We start from the raw sequence: 17,859 nt of genomic DNA on the forward strand, positions 1-17,859 counted from the left end.
CATGCTTTTCCTTTTTGCTGTAAGAGACAGAGCTAGAATATGGTTGGACTCTCAACCTAAAGACAGCCTGAACTCTTGGGATAAGCTGGTCACGGCTTTCTTAGCCAAGTTCTTTCCTCCTCAAAAGCTGAGCAAGCTTAGAGTGGATGTTCAAACCTTCAAATAAAAAGATGGTGAATCCCTCTATGAAGCTTGGGAAAGATACAAACAGCTGACCAAAAAGTATCCTTCTGACATGCTTTCAGAATGGACCATCCTGGATATATTCTATGATGGTTTATCTGAGTTATCAAAGATGTCATTGGATACTTCTGCAGGTGGATCCATTCACCTAAAGAAAACGCCTGCAGAAGCTCAAGAACTCATTGACATGGTTGCTAATAACCAGTTCATGTACACTTCTGAGAGGAATCCTGTGAGTAATGGGACACCTATGAAGAAGGGAGTTCTTGAAGTTGATACTCTGAATGCCATATTGGCTCAGAACAAAATATTGACTCAGCAAGTCAATATGATTTCCCAGAGTCTGAATGGAATGCAAGCTGCATCCAACAGTACTCAAGAGGCATCTTCTGAAGAAGAAGCTTATGATCCTGAGAACCCTGCAATAGCAGAGGTGAATTACTTAGGTGAACCTTATGGAAACACCTATAACTCATCATGGAGAAATCATCCAAATTTCTCATGGAAGGATCAAAAGCCTCAACAAGGCTTTAATAATGGTGGAAGAAACAGGTTTAGCAATAGCAAGCCTTTTCCATCATCCACTCAGCAACAGACAGAGAATTCTGAGCAGAATTCATCTAGCTTAGCAAACTTAGTCTCTGATCTATCTAAGGCCACTGTGAGTTTCATGAATGAAACAAGGTCTTCCATTAGAAATTTAGAAGCACAAGTGGGCCAGCTGAGTAAAAGGATCACTGAAATCCCTCCTAGTACTCTCCCAAGCAATACAGAAGAGAATCCAAAAGGAGAGTGCAAGGCCATTGACATAACCAAAATGGCCGAACCCAATGAGGGAGAGGAGGACGTGAATCCCAAGGAGGAAGACCTCCTGGGATGTCCAGTGATCAATAAGGAGCTTCCCTCTGAGGAACCAAAGGACTCTGAGGCTCATCTAGAGACCATAGAGATTTCATTGAACCTCCTTATGCCATTCATGAGCTCTGATGAGTATTCCTCTTCTGAAGAGAATAAGGATGTTACTGAAGAGCAAGCTGCCAAGTTCCTTGGTGCAATCATGAAGCTGAATGCCAAATTATTTGGTATTGAAACTTGGGAAGATGAACCTCCCTTGTTCATCAATGAACTAAGTGATCTGGATCAACTGACATTGCCTCAGAAGAGACAGGATCCTGGAAAGTTCATAATACCTTGTACCATAGGCACCATGATCTTTAAGGCTCTGTGTGACCTTGGTTCAGGAATAAACCTCATGTCCCTCTCTGTAATAGAGAAATTGGGAATTTATGGGGTGCAAGCTGCTAAAATCTCATTAGAGATGGCAGACAATTCAAGAAAACAGGCATATGGACAAGTAGAGGACGTGTTAGTAAAGGTTGAAGGCCTTTACATCCCTGCTGATTTCATAGTCCTGGATACTGGAAAGGAAGAGGATGAATCCATCATCCTAGGAAGACCTTTCCTGGCCACAGCAAGAGCTGTGATTGATGTTGACAGAGGTGAACTAGTCCTTCAATGGAATGAGGACTCCCTTGTGTTTAAAACTCAAGGACCTCCCTCTGCAACCATGGAGAGGAAGCATGAAAAGCTTCTCTCAAAGCAGAGTCAACCCAAGCCCCCACAGTCAAACTCTAAGTTTGGTGTTGGGAGGCCACAACCAAACTCTAAGTTTGGTGTTGAACTCCTATATCCAAACTCTAAGTTTGGTGTTGGAGAGTCTCAACAATTCTCTGAACATCTGTGAGGCTCCATGAGAGCCCACTGTCAAGCTATTGACATTAAAGAAGCGCTTGTTGGAAGGCAACCCAATGTTTATTTATCTAATTTTGTTTTTGTTTTTCATGTTTTATTAGGTTCATGATCATGTGGAGTCACAAAATAAATATAAAAATTGGAAATAGAATAAAAAACAGTAGAAGAAAAATCACACCCTGGAGGAAGCACCTGCCTGGTGTTTAACGCCAGAACAGAGCATGGTTCTGGCGCTGAACGCCCAAAATGGGCAGCATCCTGGCGCTGAACACCCAGAACAAGCATGGTTCTGGCGTTCAACGCCAGAAATGGCAACAAATGGGCGTTGAACGCCCAAAATGGGCACCAACCTGGCGCTGAACGCCCAGAGTTGTGTGCAAAGGCATTTTACATGCCTAATGGGTGCAGGGATGTAAATCCTTGACACCTCAGGATCTGTGGACCCCACAGGATCATCTCAGGATCTGTGGACCCCACAGGATCCCCACCTACCTCCACTGACTTCTTCTCATCCCTCACCACTCTCTTTCCCACAATCCCATAAACACTCTTCCCCAAAAACCCTTCACCAATCACCTCAATCTCTCTTCCCCATCACCTCTTCACCACTCACATCCATCCAATCTTTCCCATAAACCTACCTCATAAACTCCACCTACCTTCAAAATTCAAAACCAATTTCCCACCCAAACCCACCCATATGGCCGAACCTTAACCCCCCTCCCTTCCCTATATAAAGCCCTCCATTCTTCATCAAATTCACACAACACACCCCTCTACACCCTTCTTGGCCGAAACACTTCCCACTCTCCCTCTCCTCCATTTCTTCTTCTTCTTCATCTATTCTTTCTTCTTTTGCTCGAGGGCGAGCAACATTCTAAGTTTGGTGTGGTAAAAGCATAAGCTTTTTGTTTTTCCGTTACCATTGATGGCACCTAAGACCGGAGAATCCTCTAGAAAGGGGAAAGGGAAGACAAAAGCTTCCACATCCGAGTCATGGGAGATGGAAGGTTCATCTCCAAAGCCCATCAAGACCACTTCTATGATGTTGTGGCCAAGAAGAAGGTGATTCCCGAGGTCCCTTTCAAACTCAAAAGAAATGAGTATCCGAAGATCCGACATGAAATTCAAAGAAAAGGTTGGGAAGTTCTAACAAATCCCATCCAATAAGTCGGCATCCTAATAGTTCAAGAGTTCTATGCCAATGCATGGATCACCAAGAACCATGATCAAAGTAAGAACCCGGATCCAAAGAACTATGTTACAATGGTTCGGGGGAAATACTTAGATTTTAGTCCGGAAAATGTGAGGTTGGCGTTCAACTTGCCAAACATGGAAGAGAACGCACGCCCCTACACAAGGAGAGTCAACTTTGATCAAAGGTTGGACCAAGTCCTCATGGACATATGTGTAGAAGGAGCTCAATGAAAGATTGACTCCAAAGGCAAGCCGGTTCAACTAAGAAGATTGGACCTCAAGCCTATAGCTAGAGGATGGTTGGAGTTCATTCAATGCTCAATCATTTCCACTAGCAACCGGTCTGAAGTTACTATAGACCGGGCCATCATGATCCATAGCATCATGATTGGAGAAGAGGTGGAAGTTCATGAGATTATACCTCAAGAACTCTACAAGGTGGCTGACAAGTCCTCCACTATGGCAAGGTTAGCCTTTCCTCACCTCATTTGCCACCTATGCAATTCGGCTGGGATTGACATAGAGGGAGATATCCTCATTAAAGAGGACAAGCCCATCACTAAGAAGAAGATGGAGCAAGCAAAAGAGCCCATTCATGGAGCTCAAGAGGCGCAAGAAGCTCATTACCATGAGATCCCGGAGATGCCTCAATTGCACTTTCCTCCACAAAATTATTGGGAGAAAATCAACACCTCCCTAGGAGAATTGAGTTCCAATATGGGACAACTAAGGGTGGAACATCAAGAGCACTCCATCATGCTCCATGAAATAAGAGAAGATCAAAAAGCAATGAGGGAGGAGCAACAAAGACAAGGAAGAGACATAGAAGAGCTCAAGGACATCATTGGTTCCTCAAGAAGGAAACGCCACCATTACTAAGGTGGATTCATTCCTTGTTCTTATTTCTTCTGTTTTTCATTTTCTATGTTATGTGCTTATCTATGTTTGTGTCTTCATTACATGATCATTAGTAGTTAGTAACTATGTCTGAAAGTTATGAATGTCCTATGAATCCATCACCTCTCTTAAATGAAAAATGATTTAATTCAAAAGAACAAGAAGTACATAAGTTTCGAATTTATCCTTGAACTTAGTTTAATTATATTGATGTGGTGACAATGCTTCTTGTTTTCTGAATGTATGCTTGAACAGTGCATATATCTTTTGAAGTTGCTGTTTAAGAATGTTAAATATGTTGGCTCTTGAAAGTATGATGACTAGGAGACATGTTATTTGATAATCAGAAAAATCATAAAAATGATTCTTGAAGCAAGAAAAAGCAGCAAAGAACAAAGCTTGCAGAAAAAAATAGCGAAAAAAATAGAAAGAAAAAGAAAAAGCAAGCAGAAAAAGTCAAAAGCTCTTAAAACCAAGAGGTAAGAGCAAAAAGCCAATAACCCTTAAAACCAAAAGGCAAGGGCAAATAAAAAGGATCCCAAAGCTTTGAGCATCAGTGGATAGGAGGGCCTAAAGGAATAAAATCCTGGTCTAAGCGGCTAAACCAAGCTGTCCCTAACCATGTGCTTGTGGCGTGTAGGTGTCAAGTGAAAACTTGAGACTGAGTGGTTAAAGTCAAGGTCCAAAGCAAAAAAAAAAAAAGAGTGTGCTTAAGAACCCTGGACACCTCTAATTGGGGACTTTAGCAAAGCTGAGTCACAATCTGAAAAGGTTCACCCAATTATGTGTCTGTGGCATTTATGTATCCGGTGGTAATACTGGAAAACAAAGTGCTTAGGGCCACGGCCAAGACTCATAAAATAGCTGTGTTCAAGAATCATCATACTGAACTAGGAGAATCAATAACACTATCTGAACTCTGAGTTCCTATAGATGCCAATCATTCTGAACTTCAATGGATAAAGTGAGATGCCAAAACTATTCAAGAGGCAAAAAGCTATAAGTCCCGCTCATATGATTGAAGCTCTGTTTCATTGATAGTTTGGAATTTATAGTATATTCTCTTCTTTTTATCCTATTTGATTTTCAGTTGCTTGGGGACAAGCAACAATTTAAGTTTGGTGTTGTGATGAGCGGATAATTTATACGCTTTTTGGCATTGTTTTTAGTATGTTTTTAGTAGGATCTAGTTACTTTTAGGGATGTTTTCATTAGTTTTTATGTTAAATTCACATTTCTGGACTTTACTATGAGTTTGTGTGTTTTTCTGTGATTTCAGGTATTTTCTGACTGAAATTGAGGGACTTGAGCAAAAATCAGATTCAGAGGTTGAAGAAGGACTGCTGATGCTGTTGGATTCTGACCTCCCTGCACTCAAAGTGGATTTTCTGGAGCTACAGAACTCTAAATGGCGCGCTTCCAATTGCGTTGGAACGTAGACATCCAGAGCTTTCCAGCAATATATAATAGTCCATACTTTGGCCAAGAATAGATGACGAAACCTGGCGTTCAACGCCAGCTCTCTGCCCAATTCTGGCGTCTAGCGCCAGAAAAGGATCCAAAACCAGAGTTGAACGCCCAAACTGGCACAAAAACTGGCGTTCAACTCCAAGAAGGACCTCTACACGAGCAACACTCAAGCTCATCCCAAGCACACACCAAGTGGGCCCCGGAAGTGGATTTATGCATCAATTACTTACTCCTGTAAACCCTAGTGACTAGTTTATTATAAATAGGACCTTTTATCATTGTATTAGTCATCTTTGGACGCCTGGTTCTTAGATCAGAGGGGCTGGCCATTGGGCCATGCCTGGACCTTCACTTATGTAATTTTAACGGTAGAGTTTCTACACTCCATAGATTAAGGTGTGGAGCTCTGCTGTTCCTCAAAGATTAATGCAAAGTACTACTGTTTTCTATTCAATTCATCTTATTTCGCTTCTAAGATATTCATTCGCACTTCAACCTGAATGTGATGAACGTGACAATCATCATCATTCCCTATGAACGCGTGCCTGACAACAACTTCCATTCTACATTAGATTGAATGAGTATCTTTTAGATCTCTTAATCGGAATCTTCGTGGTGTAAGCTAGAATGATGGCGGCATTCAAGAGAATCCGGAAGGTCTAACCCTTGTCTGTGGTATTCCGAGTAGGATTCAATGATTGAATGACTGTGACGAGCTCCAAACTCGCGATTGCTGGGCGTAGTGACAGACGCAAAAGGATAGTAAATCCTATTCCAGCATGATCGAGAACCGACAGATGAATAGCCGTGCCGTGACAGGGTGCGTTGACCATTTTCACTGAGAGGATAAGATGAAACCATTGACAAGGGTGATGCCTCCAGACGATTAGCCGTGCCGTGACAGAGTATTTGGATCATTTTCCCGAGAGAAGACCGAAAGTAGCCATTGACAATGGTGATGTATCACATAAAGCCAGCCATGGAAAGGAGTAAGACTAAGTGGATGAAGATAGCAGGAAAGCAGAGGTTCAGAAGAACGAAAGCATCTCTATTCTCTTATCTGAAATTCTCACCAATGATTTACATAAGTGTTTCTATCCTTTATTCTATGTTTCGAAAACACCATTATCAATTTATATCTGCCTGACTGAGATTTACAAGGTGACCATAGCTTGCTTCATACCAACAATCTCCGTGGGATTCGACCCTTACTCACGTAAGGTATTACTTGGACGACCCAGTGCACTTGCTGGTTAGTTGTGTGAAGTTGTGAACCATGGTATTGGCATCATGTTTTTGGCGCCATTACCAGAGAAAGAAAGAGCGATGAATTTTACATAATTAAAGTGTAATCACAATTTCTGCGCACCAATCCTTAAGGTCCCTCTCATGCTCAAGAAGAATGAGTATCTGGAAATTCGAAGAGAAATCCGGAGAAGAGGTTGGGAAGTCCTAACCAATCCCATCCAAGAGGTTGGGATTCTCATGGTGCAAGAGTTCTATGCTAATGCATGGGTTACCAAAAACCATGACACTAGTGTGAACCTAAATCCAAGGAATTAGATCACCATGGTCCGAGGAAGAATATTAGATTTCAGCCCGGAATGTGTGAGGTTGTCGTTCAACTTGCCTCTATTGCAAGGAGATCCTCATCCTTACACTAGGAGAGTCAACCATGATCAGAGATTAGATCAAGTGCTCTCAGATATCTGTGTAGAAGGCGCACAGTGAAAAAAGGATTCCCAAGGCAAGCCCATTCAGTTAAGAAGGGTTGACCTTAAGCCCATAGCTAGAGGATGGTTGGAGTTCATCCAAAGATCCATCATCCCTACTAGCAACCGGTCAGAGGTGACTGTTGACAGAGCCATCATGATTCATTGCATCATGATTGGAACGGAGGTGGAAGTTCATGAGGTGATTCCTCAAGAACTGTACAAGGTAGCTGAGAAGCCTCACACCAATGCAAGATTAGCATTCCCACATCTCATCTGTCACTTATGTAATTCAACTGGAATTGTCATAAATGGAGATATCTCCATTGGGGAGGATAAGCCCATCACTAAGAAGCGAATGAAGCAAACTAGAGAGCATGCACAAGGGCCTGTACAGCCGCCTCAGTATGAGATCCCTGAGATGCCTCAAGGGATGTATTTTCCTCTCCAAAGCTATTGGGATCAATGGCAAACTTCTCTTGGAGAATTGAGCACTACATGGAGCAATTGAGGATGGAGCATTAAGGACATGCCACCACCCTCAATGAAATCAGAGAAGATCAAAGAACCATTAGAAAAGACCAAAGGGCTATAAGGAAAGAGCAACAAAGGTAAAAGGATGACATAGAAGAGATCAAGTAGCACATTAGATCCTCAAGGAAGAGCACCAGACGCCACCATTAAAGGTGGACTCGTTCTCTTTTTTTATTCCTTTCCTTTATTATTTTCCTGTTTTTTGTCTGTTTATTTATCTGTTTTCTTGTTCTAAGTTACATGGTCATTTGCATTTGATGTCTTTAAGTTGTAAAATGTTCCGTATATCTCTCACCTTGCTTAAATAAAAAAAATTTTATTGAAAAGAACTGAGAGATGCATGAATTTCAAGTTTAAAATAAGCTTAGTTTAATTAGTTTGATGTGGTGTCATTTGCTTTTGTTTTCTGAATGTATGATTAAACAGTGCATATTTGAAGTTGAAATTTTAGAATGTTGGCTCTGGAAAGAATAAGGAAAAAGGAAAAATATTATTGATAATCTGAAAAATTTGAAAATTGATTCTTGAAGCAAGAAAAAGCAAAAAAAAAAGCAAAAGAAAAAGCATGTTGCAAAAGAAAAAAAATTATATGCATGCAAGAAAGAAAAAAAGGGCGAAAAAGAGAAAGACAAAAAAATAAATAAAAAAAATCCATTACTACCCAAAAATGCAGGAAAAGGAGGGCAGGTTGAAAAAGCCAGTAACCCTTTAAACCAAAAAGCAAGGGTAAAAGGACCCAAGGCTTTGAGCATCAGTGGTTAGGAGGGCCCAAAGGAATAAAACCCTGGCCTAAGCGGCTAAAACAAGCTGTCCCTAACCATGAGCTTGTGGCGTGAAGGTGTCAAGTGAAAAGCTTGAGACTGAGCGGTTAAAGTCATGGTCCAAAGTAAAAAGAGTGTGCTTAAGAACTCTGGACACCTCTATCTGGGGACCCTAGCAAAGTTGAGTCACAATCTGAAAAGGTTCACCCAGGTAAAGTGTCTGTGGCATGAATGTATCCGGTGATAATACTGGAAAACAGACTGTTTTACTTTTACTAGTCATTTGTTTAGTATTTAAAGGATTTGATCTATGTAATTTAAGACCTTATTGGAGACACTTTTTAACATCATACATTTTTTATCATTTTTTTTACTTCAGTATGAGTTTCTAAACCTCCTAGGTTAAGGGGAGGAGCCCTGCTAAGTCCTATGAATTAATAAAAGTATTATTATTTCTTCTTTGATCCGTGTTTGATCTATCTCTAAGATGTATATCCGATATTCATCGTGGTGAATAGGATGATCTGACAAATTAGCTATGTTCATCACATTAAGACGAACGTGCCTGACAAACACCTGCGTCTACTTGGGTTCGTGTGAATACTTGGAAGGAAAGCACGAGCCAACAGCTATGTTTATACATCTCTCAGACGGTTAATCCACGACTTCGTTTGGGACTTCTTGAGACACCAGTTCAGCCGATTTCTAGGGAGATTAGGGTCTACGTGGTATAAGCTAGAATCCAAAGAAGCAGCATTCTTTGATCAGGAAGATTCGTCCTTGTCTGTGGCGTTTTGAGTAGGATCGCCAAGAGAATGTCTTGCTAGAGCTTCACCCTTCGTCAGATTGAATGATCACGGGCAATGGCTTTGATCACTTACAGCCTGCCATAGAAGAAGATCATTCACAAGCAAGGAAGACAGTAATACCAGAGTTCATTCAGAAAGACAAAGTAACTCCAACTCTTAATTCTATTTCTATCCTTATTTCTACCTAACATCCAAGTATTTATGACATATAATCATTCAAGATTTACATAATATAATCCAAATCATTCTGATTCCGCCTGACTAAGACTTGCAAGACAACCATTACTTGCTTCAAACCACAATTCTCGTTGGATCGACCCTGACTCGCTCATGTATTACTTGGACGACCCAGTGCACTTGCTGGTACTGCTACTGTACAAACAGTGTGGGGTTTGCGTACACGTGCACCAATACTTTTCACATAATTTCATTGTTTGCGTTCTTACTCTCTAAATTACTGTTTGATGCTTTTGATCCTCAAAACACCATTTTCTGCTTGCTTGACTAAGTGGGTCATTCGACTATAGTTGCTTGGTCCATCAATCCTCATGGGATCAACCCTCATTCACTTGAGGTATTACTATAGTGCACTTGCCAGTTAGTTTGTAGATTTTGAATTCTGCACCAGAGCCTTTGAAGCACCTAGAGCAAGCACGTGCACTATGGTGTGTGGCTGGCGTGCCAAAAGCCACCCAACCTCAAGCATTATACAAGACCAAGTGTGGCGTGGCACACCCTCGAGTCAATTCTCATCAACACTGGTGTGCACTATGGCATGCCTCGGAAGTGGCACGCCGGGCAACATCTCCAGAGGGAGCAAAACTCTCACCAATATTGGCGTGGCCCTGGACGTGTCTCTGGCGTGGCACACTGGGCAATTTTTCCATAAGGCACCTCCAATAGTCTTCAATCCTAGATGCCAAAAGCCACACGCCCTCACAAGACCTCATCGGCATGCCCCTGGACGTGTCTCTTCTTGCGTGGCATGCCAGGCAACATTTTCAGGTGTCTCAAGCATTCAGCAACACTAGCATGCATTGTGGCATGACATGCCCTAGAACCAACTCCTCTCACTAACAGGAGTGTAATATGGCGTGCCTGGGAAGTGGCACGCTAGGCCAACTTCCGAGGGAGCAAAACTTAACCAAGTGGGTGTGCACTATGGTGTGTGGCTGGCGTGCCAAAAGCCACACACCTGCAAATCCTTCCAAGACTCAAATTGGGTGTGCGTTGGACGTGCACTCGGCGTGACACGCTGGGCCATTTTTCCTGAAGCACATTTTGGGCGTATGAAGGGCGTGGCATACTGGAAAAGCATTCTGAACACTTTAACTTGGGCGTGCCTTCTCAAGTGGCACACCAATCTAGCACTTGATTGCTATTGGATTTTGTTCCAATTAAAGTTGGGTAAGGTGAGCATATTCGAATCCCTTGTGTTTTTGTGTATATATGAAACCCTAGGTTTGATTTGTGAAATTTTGTGTATTTGCTAGCTTAAATTGGTTGTGTTAAGTGTATTGGTGAATTGGTTGCTTGGAAGTGGACTTGGTGGCTGAGCTCATTAAACTTGGTTGAGGATTTTGGTGTTTTGTGCATATTGGGAATCGGCCAAGGTATGGTATCGGTTTCCTTTATGTAATATGTAATGTTTCGAGACACTTAGGCTAGTGACCTTTAAGATAAGACTAAATGATGCGGTTGTATGATTAATTGCATGTAAATGTTATGGTTAATGATTATTTTGATGAAGGTTGAAGGAGTTGTATATGGTGGAGTATGAATATTGATAATTATGATGATTGTGATGATTGGATGAATTATGATGTTAATAATGGGTAATTGTTGATGTGTTGATGATTGATGATGTTGTTGTTGATAGATGATGAGAAATTAGAGAATTTATGATGATAAGTTGATAAACAAAGTTTGTGATGGTATAGAATGGTGTATTTGTAAATTGTTTGATGTTGGAATTATTGATTATGTTTAAGATGGTTATATTGAGAAGACATTAAAGAAATTAGGAGGATTTGATGGTTTGATAGCTACATGCTTGAGAAATGGTTGGGAAGTGTTTACTATGAATATTTGAGTTGTGTTGATTGTGTTTTGTTTGGTTTGGTTTTAGAAGTTTTGGAAAAATTAGAGAATTGTCATTTTTGGTAAAAACCTATTTTTGGTGAACGTTGGCGGATCATAACTTGAGCCTCAGACATTGAAATTGAATGATTTTTTTAAATTAAAGATGATTTCAAGAGTTTTAAAATGATATAAAGTTTGAGGAAAATGGAGTTTTATAGAGGAAGTTATGAGCGTTTGAAGTTCGGTGCAAAAAATCTAAAATTCTGCAGCTTTAAATTTTTCAAAGTCTGGTTCAGCATGCATACGCGGCACATGCATGCGACGCTGGTAGTGGTCTCTGCCCAGCACTCCCACGTACGTGGCGTATGCATGCGTACGTGGCATGGTCCAATTTTACCTGGATGCGTACGCGGCACATTGGCACGCGTACGCGAATGCATTTTCTTCAATGTTTGTACGCACGACAGGGGTGTGCCTACGCACGGCTCCTGTTTTGCTGAAAATTTATTTTCTTCACTTTTTCAAGGATTCTCTAGCTTTATAAATTTTTTTAATTATCATTTAAGATTTTTATCTAGTAATTAGGCCCTAAGACTATTAGAGATGAGTTAGTAAATTAAATTGATGAGTTTCTATTATAAGTTTAGAAGACGATGAATTAGGCTTGGGAGTTCTGTGGATGAAATAGCTTGAGTGTCTTGGCAGAGTGTTGAGGTGACGATGAATTAAGAAACATGAATGATTATGGTTAATAAGATGAGTATAAGCAGACTTGTGCTATGAGCAATGATCTCCGAGATTGAGTATGTGATTGTGATATGCATTATTCTCCATCACAGGGGGCTGTGACAGTCTCCTGCCTACGTTTGGATGTGAGAGCTGTGACAGTCTCCCGCTCACGTGAAATGCATTGATTTGTTGAGTCACTATGTGCCTCGGGCAAGGGCTGTGCAATCTCTTGCTTGTCGAGGTAGCGGTGCTGCCGTAGGGGTCGAGGTAGTCTCCCGCCTACGTTGAGATGTGAGGACTGAGGCAGTCTCCCGCTCGTATAACCTTCTCTGCCTCCAAAGTAAACTCGGACGCTATAACCCAAAAGAGTGTGCCGAGCACTATAACTCGCGGAGCGTAAGAAAGAGTGAGCAGGGTACTATAACCCTGGTCGTGGCAGAAAGGCGACATCCCAAAAATGTGTCGGGTTGGCATTTTGAACCGACAAGTGATATCACGAGCCAAATAGGATAGGCATTCATCATATGCTTCACCTATATGCTTGTTTGCTTGATTTATTTCTGTTGTGCCTAAATGCATTACATGTCTACTTGCTAATTGTTCTACTTTCTGTATATATACTTTACTTGTGCTTTACTTTTTTGTGTTACTTGTGTTTTTTGCTAGGATTGAGGAGGCTCAGTAGGCGGTGGCGATGGGATCTTATGGCGGATAAGTTGGTGAAGGCTGTGGGACGACGATGTTTTAGTGATAGTTAGAAATCCCTTAAGTTAGAATACCCTAATTTATGGTTTGAATTATTTATTTCGTTAAACTTGAATATCTGTACCGATGTGAAGTTCTAGGATTGCCTTTGGCATCCTAGAACCTTATATCTTATATATTGGGCACTGTTACCATACTGAGAACATCTGGTTCCCATATCACATTTTGTTGTTTTTTTCAGATGCAGGTCGTGACCCACCTCGATGAGTTGCGAGATGGTGACGGAGTAGAGGATTTTTTGCTCTCTTTTGCATTTTGGTTTACTTTGTCAAAGATATACTCTCACTTTTATATCTTTGTTGCCTTAGAGGCTTGACTTTGAGAGATAAGTTGTATAAGTTGTTTTAACTTAAAAATTCTATATCGTCTGTATGTAACTAGTCGGCCTAAACTCTACGGGTTATGGCTAGAGATATTATGACTATCATACTTACATATAGCTATCTTGATTATTATTGTATTATGTCTTTTCTAATATCCTGTACCATTATGCTTTGGGTTATCGTGTAAACGCTTTGTGCTTTTCTGATTCTGTTTTGAGCTGTAGTTCTTCATCAGGCTTCTCGTATTATTATTATTATTATTATTTCCTTCTCTCTCTCTCTCTCTCTCTCTCTATATATATATATATATATATATATATATATATATATTGTATAAGTAGAACTGTCGTGGCACTTTGTTATCCTTTGCTTTACGGCATGAGGTAAGGCTTAGGAAAATTAGCGTGTTACATATAGCAAGTAAATAGCAGAGAGGATAATGTCCGGGTTAGCTACCGGATGTGTTGGATTCTAGCAAAATAATCGACACGTGAGCTCATGACCAGTAGGACAGGCATGCATCATATGCATCTATGTGATATTGTTGGGTGTGCATATTGTATTTGGTTTGCCTATGTGAATATTTCTGTTTAACTGCTAATTGCCATACTTGCTGTAATTGCTCTTGATTGTGTTTGAATTTTATTACTTGTGAATGTGACTGTTGGTTCAGACTATGGTGGTCGGAGTGTTGGTTTGATTATGCTTTGGGTCAGAGGCCGTGACAGTTTATGTTTTAGGCCAAAGGCCAAGATTGTGTTTATGTTAGACCGGAGGCCGTAATTAGTTATGTTTGGGCCGGAGGCCGTGATTAGTTATGTTTGGGCCGGAGGCCATGATTGGTGAGTTTGGATTGATTGATCCTTTGGTATATATTGAATGTTATGTGTTTTATCAAGAATGGAATTTTTATAAATTCAAGATATGCAGTTAGATTTTCGGATTTATTTATATGTTGATGTTTGAATAGATTCATAAAACAAACGATAATCACTGCAATTGAAATCAGTTTTCTCTATACGTATCCTCTTATGACAATTCTTAAAAATCCTCTACTGAGAACCAGCGAAAACGATGTTCTCACTCCCTATAGATTTTCCTTTTCAGGACGGACGAAGAGTTTAAGGAGTTTCTTTCGAGCATCAGATTGTATTCTATATTATTGTATATACAGTTATAATTTTCCCTCGCCTTTATTATTATATTTGTAAGAGAGATAGGAGTTATAATGATTTGTATGCATGTATATTTGTAAGTTACTTGTAGAAGAAGATTTGTATGTATATGTATATATACGAGGATTGTGATTTGAATTGGGTTATATATGCATGTTTGATTGAGAAAAAGTATTTTCGGTTTTTCAAAAAAAAAGTGATACGGTTTTGAGTCAAAGGCTCCTATTTTATTATTAAATATATGAAAATCGTCATAATACTTCTCACTATTAGGGTGACACAGCCGAAAGTGTGACATTCTGATAGTAAGAGTGTTACATGTTGCACATCACATGAAGTATACTAGGAAAAATTTATAAACTTCAGAAAATAAATCAAAAAACAAGAAGCTAAATGATGAAACACATGTTCACTTCATACAATATCTTTTCTTTTCTTTTCTTTTCTCTTTATTGGGAGTCACCCATACAGCCATACAATATTTGCCTTATATATAGTTGAGTATATAATGCCAATTTGAACCTCAATGTAGAAGCTATTTTCAATGCAACCCTTGAATTTTAATATATAATAAAAACTAAAAGCAAGTTCTCCCATCAATGCCTCTTAAATGTATTCTTTATTCATTATAATACAAAAAGAAGCAAAACAAAAGGAAGATATGTACACAATATATTATATTATTATTCAACACAAACATCAGAATTTTACCTGAATTGCTTGATCAAAAGTATAGAGATTTTGCTTAACAGTTTGTTTAACAGAGGGAGGATATGGAAAGCAGGAGTCGATTATAATTCGTCAAGCACCACCAGTTTGTTTAACAACTGCTAAATTAGATAAAAATAAAATTATTATATGTTCTATCTAATCTCCTTATCCCACCCCATGAATGATAATATTTAATTCCTTCTTCTCCTTTTCCAAAAAGAATCGAAAAAATTAAAACAGAAGTATGTTCTTATACATGTTGATCTACTACCTGAATATCTACCAGAATTTTGTGTCATCATCTTCTTCTATTTTTAGAACCACAAAAAATAAATGAACAGATTCGGGTGCACATTTATATGTATATATTACTAAATGTAAGCTTTCTAACTAAAAACTTCACTACAAGGCACATAATAAATCAAAATAGTAGTATAAGTAGATCAACAAGTACATTCAAATTCTTAACAAGAACATAATTATTTATTCATGCTTTTATGTTAGCACAATCACAATGACAATTGAAGATATAGAGATTTTGCTTTATATAATAAAGCATATAATAGACATAAAACTAGAAAAAGTAAATATTCAAATTGCTTATATTTTATAATGTCCTTTTATAGTTTGAAAACAAAGAATAATGTTATCCTACTGCAATTAAGTGTGGTTCATGCATGAAAGAGATAGGAATATCCATATTATCCATTATGTAATTTATTTTAATGACCAAATCTGCCACTTTACTTTGATTGAGACAAGAACTTGTGAAAAATAAAAAAAAAGTTCATTTGATTTTATAATCTTTTATTTTGAGGGTGAGATGTGTCTTACTAGAAAAGAAAATTGGTCATGTTTTCTCCTTTGCTCTCCATTAACTACTATACTTATTATATTATTAATAAAATAAAATATAAAACAATCCACCATCCACAAGCACCAAAACACTTAACAACAACAACACAAGCAATGAATACTTGTGTAGTCCGTGCATGAATGGATATATGGACCAATGGATATATATATATATATTGTTAATAAAATTAAAAGTTGAAATTCGTAAACTAGCTCATTTAGAATATAATCCAATTTGTATTTTCATAGTCTTAAACATCTCTTAAATGTATAAGAAGTGACAATCTAAAGGAATTTTAATTAAATGACTTTTATATACATATCAAACTTTATATGTTAAAATTTTCCAATAAAATAGCATGATAGAGAGAAATCACTAAGATATAATAGAGAGAGAACTATTTGTGTATAAGTGAAGCTTTTATCAGTTTGACTAAAGAACAAATAATAGACATTTTCACTAAATTATTAGCTCCAACACTATTTTAGAGTTTATTACAATAGGTTAGGATTAGCTTATTTTAATTCATTTTATTTGGTTTTGTTGTGATTAATGTCGTGAAGTATTATAAGAGCAAGAGTTGCATGAAACTGAATGAACAGAATTATGAGTAATATTCTGCATACAATGACACCCTACAGTGACTTTGTATACACATAAAACTCAAGAATGGTTTTTGAACCTAATTAACTTTTTTTAGTTTAACTTCCTTAACAAGTTTCGTCCATCCTTGTTTAGTTATGTTTTTTGGCTCTGTTTTGTTTTCTTTTATGTATTGTTTTCTTTTTCTTCCCTTAACCATGTAAATGAATTTAAAGAAAGTAAGTATCCAAAACAAGGAATTGATAATATGGAATCCATGATGCTATTTCCACAAATCAATCAACAATGCATAACACTTCAGAATGAATCCAAATTGAAGAAAGTTGATTCTATCCCAAATTGAAAAAGTAAAGGCGAAAGAAACAAAGAATACACGTACCAGATAAGAAAGACCCAGCAGAATGGAGGTGCAGTGCATTGCAGCGGCAAGTCTTCACAATGGTACCGGTGCGTCTTGCTGGACTGGATTTTGCTTTACCCTTTTTTGTCATGTGTTCTTGACAAGAACAAAAACAAAATGAAAGAGTAAACTAAAACCAAATCAAGAAGAAAAAAGGGGATGGAATTAAAATCAATTAATGGAGAAAGAAAAATGAACCAAATTGAAAGAGGGATTTTTTGATAACATTAATCTGAACAAATAAGCCTGGGAAAACCTAAGAACGGGACTAGTGTTAGAGGAAGGACGAGCAAATCGGTGATGGACACAGCAAGGGGAAGGACATAAAACCTGGAATTGACAGAGAGGAGCTACACAGCAGTGAGGATTCGTAGAGGTGTGGTTTGCACCTTTCCTCACTCGTGTTCACGTGAAAGAGAAGATGAGAACTCACTCTCGCTGGAACTCAAGCGCGACTTTAGTGAATTCATTAAACTAATTTGTAGCTGGTTCATATCTAAACCGCCGCTATCTTAGGCAGTTTTTGTAGCCGATGCCAAATTGCAGCCCAAAACCACCGCAATTCCATCAATTTTGTGGCGGTTTTGAAAACGGTCTAATTTTCCGTTACTATCTTGATAGACTTCTTTTAGATGTCTATTTTTAGATGACTTTGTAATGCTACCTCCTCCAATGATGTGGACATGTCGTTCTCGGGTTCTTGTGGGATCTATTGATTTTTCATTATCTTCATGCTTTCGCTATCTTTTATTGTCCGATGTCTTACTAATAATGTATTTATCTAGCTGATCTTATCTAACTAATTTTTTAATCACATTTTTCATATCACAGCACTCATTAATGGAGTGGCTATAGATCTGATGGTACCTATAGTATTCCATCCGACTTTCTCCTTTCTTG

At 38.8% G+C, this 17,859-nt stretch overlaps 1 long non-coding RNA gene across 1 annotated transcript; it reads right to left on the bottom strand.

The window, feature by feature from the left end:
* Window positions 1-14,802: 14,802 nt before the first annotated feature.
* LOC112776215 (uncharacterized) lies at window positions 14,803-17,693 on the bottom strand. The gene is made up of 2 exons (XR_011876938.1): window positions 16,939-17,693; window positions 14,803-15,216 (listed from the first exon to the last, which is right to left on the bottom strand). It is a non-coding gene; the product is annotated as an uncharacterized lncRNA (long non-coding RNA).
* Window positions 17,694-17,859: the final 166 nt, after the last annotated feature.

This window comes from Arachis hypogaea, chromosome 19, assembly GCF_003086295.3.
Source record: "Arachis hypogaea cultivar Tifrunner chromosome 19, arahy.Tifrunner.gnm2.J5K5, whole genome shotgun sequence".
Taxonomy (NCBI): domain Eukaryota; kingdom Viridiplantae; phylum Streptophyta; class Magnoliopsida; order Fabales; family Fabaceae; genus Arachis; species Arachis hypogaea.